The 5,633-nt window shown below is 41.4% G+C and overlaps 1 non-coding gene and 1 pseudogene across 1 annotated transcript; one reads left to right on the top strand and one right to left on the bottom strand.

Moving 5' to 3' along the window:
• Positions 1 to 498: 498 nt before the first annotated feature.
• LOC102485476 (60S ribosomal protein L5-like) lies at positions 499 to 3,453 on the top strand (annotated as a pseudogene).
• A 750-nt stretch (positions 3,454 to 4,203) lies between these two features.
• LOC114006258 (U6 spliceosomal RNA) lies at positions 4,204 to 4,313 on the bottom strand. Its single transcript, XR_003547996.1, has one exon. It is a non-coding gene; the product is annotated as a U6 spliceosomal RNA (small nuclear RNA).
• Positions 4,314 to 5,633: the final 1,320 nt, after the last annotated feature.

Raw genomic sequence — 5,633 nt, 5'->3', positions numbered from 1 at the left:
TGAGCTTCTATCTAAGAGAGCATTTAAACAGATGAAATGCTCAAATTTAGAATGGTCTATTTAAACTAAGTGTCCTACCACCCCACAGACTGCAGGCTCAGGGGAAGGTCCACGCAGTTTAGAGGCGGCCTACCCTACCGGCACTAACTTAACTTATCAAGGAGTCTATGCAAATCTGAATAACAATTGAGCAATTTATAACAAGGAGTGTTTTAATTAAATGATTCAGAATCTTTATACCAACTTCTCATGTTTTCTTTTACCTGCAGGAGAGCCAATGAGCAGAGAAAAATTTCTAAGAGAAGGTGCCTGGTGAGTGTGGAATGGGAGCGTGGCAAAACGCCACATGTTCTTGTTTCTCGCCCTTTTCCCACACTCGAGTGTGCCCCACCCCCCTCTCTTCAAACAAGAATGTTGTCGTTAGACATAACTAGCGTGTTTGCGTGTGTGGTGTATGTACCCTCACTCCTATCATGCTGTGCTGTCTTGAAACACATCATGATTACCTTGGGTGGCATTTGCAGAGTATCAGGTTTTCCTTGGTACATGTTTACCTACAAATCTGAGGTGAGTCATTGCTGCTAATGGCTTAGCGCATACTCTTATCCACTTTTAAATCAGTTGTGACCAGTCGTTTCCAGGGAATAAACTTCTGGACTTGCCCCAGAATTGTTCCATATATTTTCGTATGCTGTGAGAAGAGTCAGCCATGGGAATAATTAGAAAGTTGTCCTTTTGTCCAGGTGGTGGGGCAGATGGCCCTCTGTGGGAGGGGTCCTGGGCTCACATCCCCCTGTGTGTTGTGATGGCTGAGACTGGGGGTAGATCACGGCACGAGGACCCTATCGTGGATGCCTGTTTCTGTCTCTTTCTCTCTTTCTCTTTCTGTCTCTGCCTCATGAAAATAATAAAAGAAGAAACAAACAAAGCAAAAAAAAAGTTGTTAGTCCAGCAGGTGGCATGGTGGTTAAGGCACTGGACCCCGTATGACTAACTTCTCATCTTAAGTCCCAGATCCAACAGCTTGAATCATGCGAAACACGTTTGTGCATGCCCAAAATCCTGAGAGGAGACTAGAGAAGAAAAACTTGCAGCGTGGCATCGCCTCTTAGTGATTTCTCATTTTTCTCACAAACCCCCCTCCCCCGCCATCTCTCTCAGATGCATGCATGCAACCTATGGCAAAAATCTAAAAAAAAAAAAAAAAAAAAAAAAAAAAGATCTTCGTTCAATCCAGCCAGTGTTTGCTTCTCCAAGCATGTGTGACTAATTGCAGGCATTTATTACATGCTCAGTTGCCTGGGTGGTATATCTTAAATGTTGTTTTCTTGACATTTAGTTGTTCAGTCAAAGCCTTTACACGTCTTTCATCAGTGGAGCATGAATAAAGAATGAGGTTAGTTGGCAGTGCCGCAGGGATGGTCCTAGGGATTACCCAGAAGCTAGCAGCAGAGAGGAGAGAGGCCCACAGAAACAAAGCCTCCTCGGCCTTGGGGGATCTCAGCTGGGTACATTTTTATTTTCCTAGATCGTTAAATAAAAAGGCAGCTGTTGCAGAGACACAATCCCCGTGACTGGATGTAACGTCATTCAGCTCCCAATACCAGCCTTGTAGGCTGCTGTTTCAGAAGCTCTCTCAGGACTGCCGGCCCTTGGGTCTAGAGGACCAGAGTGGGACATGCAGAGGGCTTGCCAGCTGTGTGCACCCCACAGCGTGGGTGGATCTGTCAAGGTTATGCCACAGAGCCAGTGAGGCTTCTTTGGGAAGAAGAAATTGTTTTTGTCACCTGCCCTATGGGGCAGGCCTGCTGCACACGGCAGCCTGGGTGTCCCGTGTTCTCCCACGGGAGTGGTCCTAAGTCCTTGCATGTCCCATGACAGAATGCCTCAGAAATCAACTCTGGAACCAGCAGATGGTGTAATGTTTACATTGCTGAACTCCCATGTAGTCAATAGTCAACCATGGTTCAACTCTTGAACCTGGCAGCTTAAACTCATGCTGGGCTTGCGTGTGCACGTGCCCAAGATTCTGAGAGGAGAATGGAGGAGAAGGGATTGTGGTATGGTCATCCCCCTGGGTGATGATTTCTTGCTTTCTGTCTCTCTGTCTCTGTTTGTTGGCGAGTGCATGAGCCCTATAGCAAAAATCCATAAATAAATAAATAAATAAATAAATAAATAAATAAATCACTGTACTGTGAGTCAGGTACTATTACTGGAGGCTCTGCCAGAAATTAGGTCTCTGTTCTGCAGGATGGGATTTGTTAAAGTTGGTGAGGTACCAAATGGGAGTTAGAAGATAACAAGAAGATAAACCTAGTATGCGTAGAAACGCTTGGTGATCCAGGATAAAAATAAGTACAACACATCCAAATACAGGATGATAGTTCATGTCGCTAACAGATATCATTTGTCAGATTGCTCATGCCCACAAAAGGGCATATGGTAGTCTACACAGCTTGTGCTCATGAACTGCCAAAATACGGTGTGAGGGCTGGCCTGACAAATGATGCTGCAGCGTATCGTATTGGCATGCTGCGGCAGCTCTCAGCAGCCTGCTCCTGAGCTCTGAGGAAGCTTGCCTTCTTCTGGGCTAGTAGATCTTTCTTCTGGGCAAGGACATTTGGGGATGATTCCACCTCTTCTGTTTAACTTCTTTCTTGGGCTTATTTTCATAGACTGGGTTCTCTCATATAGTAGTGTGGGCTTTCTTATATTGGGTCACATATTGTGCTGGCCTGCTACTTCTCAATAGATTGTTGTGGACAAGATCCACAAAGGCCAAGTGGACGTGACCAGAGATGAATACAACATAGAAAGCCTTGATGGTCAACCTGGTGCCTTCACCTCCTATTTGGATGTAGGCCTTGCCAGAACTACCACTGGCAATAAAGTTTTTGGGACCCTGAAAGGAGCAGTGGATGAAGGCTTATCTATTGCTCACAGTATCAAACAATTCCCTGGTTATGATTCTGAAAGCAAGGAATTTCATGCCAAAGTACTTGAAATTGGAAGCACACCCCAGGCCAGAATGTTGTAGACTATATGCGATACCTAATGGAAGAAGATGAAGATACTTCCAAGAAATAATTTTCTCAATACATAAATAACAATGTAACTCCACACGTGGAAGTGTATTAGATGATTAGGAAAGTCATAATGTATTTTTCTATGCAAAAATGTATCATGACTTTCCCAATGACCCAACAAAAGAAAGCCCACACTGTTTTCTATATGAGAGAACCCAGTCTATCAAAAGAAGCCCAAGTAAGAAGTAAAAAAGAAAAGGTGGAATTGTCCCAAAATGTCCTTGTCTGGTAGAAAGATTGGGTAGCCCAAAAGAAGGCAAGCTTCTTCAGAGCTCAGGAGCGGCTGCTGAGAGCTAAACCAAACTATTTTTATGAAGATATTCCAGATAAAGACAACAAACCTAACAAAAAAATAAAAAAATAAACAGGGAGAAAAATGTTCAACCATTTGTCTTGTCCTCCACGCTTTCTTGAATCTACCAACTTTTCTCCATCTCAGTCTCAACACACTAGTCTAAGTAGCAACTGACTCTCTCCTGAAGAACTCTGACACTTTCTTAACTGGTCAGCCTCATCCATTGCCCGTCAATACACTTCCCACTCTAGACCAGGGTGACTTTTTGTTTAACTGCCAGAGGGCATGTGTACTCATCAAAGAGAGACAGAAAAAGAGAAAGTACCCTTAATGGTTATGTCATAATCTCTTCTCCCTTTCTCCATCCTGTCAGGATTTGGGACATACTGCGTTTTTCAAAGTACTAAGGCTGGGATGTGAACTGCTTTTGGCCATGTGGGATGCAGCTCCCTTAATCACTAGGCTATGGAGACAGCCCAAGGGTGATTTTTAAAAACACAAATTATGTCACTGCCCTAATAAAAACTGTGCAGTAATTTCCCACTGGCCTCAGGACAAAGATCAATAAGTAGATTCCATGTAGAATGCTCTGCCTGTAACTCCAGCACACCACCTCCACAAAGTCAGCCCTGCTAGCTTTCCTCTCAGTACACTAATGTTTGTACCTGCTGTTCCCTCTACCTGAAGTGGGACCTTCCCAATGCCACCCAACCCCATTCCTTTATCTTTTAATTGTGGTATAATAAACATAGTGTAACACCATTGTAATGACTTTAACCGTATCATTCAGTGGCATTAAATAGATAGACATCATTGTGCAAAATTATGGACTGCTTCACAAATTTGCATGTCATCCTCGAGCAGAGGCCATGTTAATCTTTTCTGTAGTTTTTCCATTTCAGTATTTGGGTGAACAGCTTAAAAGTCACTTATTCAGGGTATAAGACAATGTGATAGAGAAAAGAAAGTCTTTCTAGCAGTGTTGGGAAAACTGGATGTCCATTTGTACAAAAATGAAATTGGACCCCTATCTCTCATCATTAACTAGAATTAACTCAAAATGAATCAAAGATTTAAATATAAAGCTTCTAACTACCAAACTATTAGTAGAACACATAGGAGAAATTTTTGAAGACATTGGTGTAGGAAAAGATTTCTTAAATAAGCTAAACATTTCCCTCACAGAAAAAGAGACTATTACTAGAGTGAAAAAGTAACCACCCTCAGAATGGTACAAAATATTTGTATATTATTCCTCAGACAAGGGATTTATATCTAGAAAATATAGAGAACTCAAACAGTTTGCAAATTTTAAAAATACCCAATTGAAAAATAGGCAAATGAGTTGAATAATCAACTCTCCAAGGAAGACTTACGAATGGCCAACAGGCATATGAAAAAATGTTCAAAGTCTCTTGTCATAAGGGAAATGCAAATTAAAACTACAATGAGATTTTATTTAACCTCAGTTAGAATGTCTAATATTAAGACATATATATTTTTTATATATAAATACATATATATTTTATATATTTTTAATATATATGTATTTATATATATTATATATGTGTGTGTGTGTGTATATATATATATAAACACGTGTTGGTGAGGTTGTGGTGAAAAGGGAAAACTGATGATTGGGTTGAAAAACTATGGCACATATATACTATGAAATATTACATAGATATAAGAAACAATGAAATCCTATCATTTGACTGAAAATGAATGAATGAATATAGAAGACTTACTACTCATCAAAGTGAGCCAGATTTAAAGATACACATTGTATATCCCCACTCAATTTGTACTAACTACCACAGCAGAAGTTGAGAGACTTGAAAATATGACTGTGAAGAGGATGGATGTAAATGCTAAAGACTGTAAGGGGTGAGAGTGGATGTTAGAGAGTGAGTGGTGAAGGGTGGGTGTGAGGTACAAGCGGAGGAAACATTTGACAGAAAAATGTAAAAGAAAGAAAGAAGAGAGCTGCTTATTCAGAAAAGCCTTTCGAGACCAAGTCTGGACCCAACACACGTCCCCTTGGCTTCACAGCACTAAGTACCAGTGATGTTGCTGTTCCCTTGGTGCCTGTCACCCTTGTTAGACTATGAACTCCTAGTGGGCAATGCCAAGGCTGCGAGGAGTGTAAGGCACCCAGTGAGAGCTCAGAATCTCCTAGGTCAATAAATAAGTAAATGACCCAATGGAGAAATGCAGTTATACCTATGGTGAAGACCATCTTCGACGTT

The sequence above is a fragment of the Tupaia chinensis genome, unplaced genomic scaffold, assembly GCF_000334495.1.
Source record: "Tupaia chinensis unplaced genomic scaffold, TupChi_1.0 Scaffold146604_1, whole genome shotgun sequence".
Taxonomy (NCBI): Eukaryota; Metazoa; Chordata; class Mammalia; order Scandentia; family Tupaiidae; genus Tupaia; species Tupaia belangeri.
The sequence above is the reverse complement of the archived record's forward strand: the minus strand, read 5'-3'. Positions and strand labels throughout refer to the sequence as shown.